At 52.0% G+C, this 2,477-nt stretch overlaps 1 long non-coding RNA gene across 1 annotated transcript; it reads right to left on the bottom strand.

The window, feature by feature from the left end:
- Positions 1-211: 211 nt before the first annotated feature.
- Positions 212-1,254, bottom strand: LOC135387372 (uncharacterized). Its single transcript, XR_010421076.1, has 2 exons — positions 762-1,254; positions 212-687 (listed from the first exon to the last, which is right to left on the bottom strand). It is a non-coding gene; the product is annotated as an uncharacterized LOC135387372 (long non-coding RNA).
- Between the last annotated feature and the right edge of the window lie 1,223 nt (positions 1,255-2,477).

Here is a 2,477-nt window from a genome sequence, read left to right as displayed (position 1 = left end):
CATTCGAAGCCTACTGATCACTCTCCACATTTTCCCGACTTTCTAGGCCCTCTGATTGGCCGTCCCCCGTTTAAGCCCACCGATTGGCCCCATTCTAAGCCCACTGATTGGCTGACTAAGTCCGCTGAACATAGCCTTCGTTAGCGCCCGCCAGATGGCGCGCTCGGCAGCGACCCTGCTGCGGCTTTATCTCATACAGACAAGGAAAAAATACCTTTCAACGTTTATTGAGTACATGTTTGAGAAAAAGCATGGCGGTCTTGGAGAGATTGATTCCTTTGATGCTGGGCATGGTTCCACGGAAGTGACGGATCATGTAGACGTCTCCGGGACAGCGGCTGAGAAAAATTTCGTCCTCCGTGAGCTGGCACATCCGCGTGCACTGGATATCTTCGTAGCTGTCGCTCACGTCCAGCGAGTGAAGGCACGTACGCAGCGATCGAGTAGCGTTCCTGTCCAGGTTAATGCCGGACCGCATAGGTACCACGTGCCACTCTCTGATGGCCAAGATGTCGCCAGGGCATTCGTGCGCGTACGTGTGCTTATCCTTCTCCAGCTTGATGCTCGCAGTACAGTTGCCAGCGTCCAGCGCCAGCGCGCACGAGACGAGCGAGAAGAGAACGAGGTGCCACATCCTTCCAGTGACGCAGGTCAAATGATGCTACTCCTACTCATCCACTGCATTATCTGTGCGGCGGGGGGGGGGGGGGGGAAGAACGCCAGGTGAAATCTCGCTATCTACGTCATCCACTCGAGCTTACCATATTCGCAGCTTCCGTACGGGTAGGAGTCTACGTCATTGTAGAGGTATCGTTTGTCGTCGTACGCCATCAGACTTCTTTTCACATTTCTGATGGTGTACATGCACTGTTTCTTTCCCACTATTGACACCTGTTCGTGCGATACGCTAGCGTGCTTGAATAGGGTATCGCGGTACGTATCATGGAGGAGGTGTTTGCGCACAATGTTCTTTTTGACCCCTTTAGCTCTTGCAATTTGTTTTCCCCCGGCTAATTTGATGGAATACATTTTGGCTTTCAAGCATATTACTTCCTCAATGGGTACGCTACCCGTTTCACTTTTGAACGCGCCAAGTCTACCGCGATTCCTCTCGCTGTACAGTGGATGATCACGATCGAAGGAAGACAAATCTAAATGGTCGTCGGCGATCGCGCGTAACTGATCTTCATAGTCCTTGCAGAATAGGCCGAGGATCAGAGAATCCGTGTCAAAGTAGCACGTAATCACCGGACAAGTGAGCAAATCCAAAGCCATCTGATTGGCCGCCATTAGCCCCGCCCACTTCACACGTTGATTGGGCCATGCTAAGCCTACTGATCTGATTGGCCGCCATTAGCTCCGCCCACTTCACGTTGATTGGCCCATGCTATGCCTACTGATCTTTGATTGGCTTACCGTAGCTCCGCTCCTTCATGCTAATTAGTTGGCTTGGCTCCGCCCAGTTCACGCTGAATGGCCCGTGCTAAGCCTTGACTGATCATTGATTGGTTGTCTGTAGCTCCGCCCCCTTTATGCTAATTACTCGTCTCTGCCCACTTCACGCTGATTGGTGTATGCGTATTGCTGAGCACAGCTCCGCCCCTTTATGCCGATTAACTGGCTCCGCTGATTGGTCCATTCGAAGCCTACTGATCACTCTCCACATTTCCCGACTTTTCTAGGCCCTCTGATTGGCCGTCCCCCGTTTAAGCCCACCGATTGGCCCCATTCTAAGCCCACTGATTGGCTGACTAAGTCCGCTGAACATAGCCTTCGTTAGCGCCCGCCAGATGGCGCGCTCGGCAGCGACCCTGCTGCGGCTTTATCTCATACATCCAAACTTACCCTCGTGCCACCAGATGGCGCGACTCAGGTGCATCAACTCCGCTCTGTTCCGCTTCGAGGCGTCACACGAGCGAGAGAACTTCGTCGAGATGTGCTGCCACATATTGCGCTCCCGTATCACCGCAAACAAGTTGCGGGAAATCATACGCGAAATCTTGGACGAGTACCTGTCGGCTTACAGGGAGCAATCACTGCGCGAGCTTCAGGAACTATGTCAGGAAGAAATAAGAGTCCTGGAGGACGATCATCAATCGCTCTAGGAGCTATGGATGAAAATAAAGATGCATCACACCTCGCTACACAGTCTGCTCAAGTTATTGCACGATGCGCAATGCAGTTCCAGCACCTGCTCGAATTCTCATCTCCGGCGCATCCATGTGTGGGAAGACGGTGCTCACGCAGAATATAATGAGACACCCCGAATTATTTAGCATTCACCGCAGAAGATACTCTACGTACGAAAGCATGCAGCCGGCTGGGAAAAGGATTTCAACGGTGTGGAGTTTATGGATAGGATACCCGCAGATTGGGATGAGCGATATCCCACTCTCATAGTTATTGACGATCAAATCACGGAAAAAGGGGGTTCTATCGGAGGTAGAGTCGTTGTTTGTACGTGGTAGCCATCATAA

This window comes from Ornithodoros turicata, chromosome 3 (genome assembly GCF_037126465.1).
Source record: "Ornithodoros turicata isolate Travis chromosome 3, ASM3712646v1, whole genome shotgun sequence".
Classification (NCBI taxonomy): domain Eukaryota; kingdom Metazoa; phylum Arthropoda; class Arachnida; order Ixodida; family Argasidae; genus Ornithodoros; species Ornithodoros turicata.
This window is presented reverse-complemented; position numbering and strand designations above follow the sequence as displayed.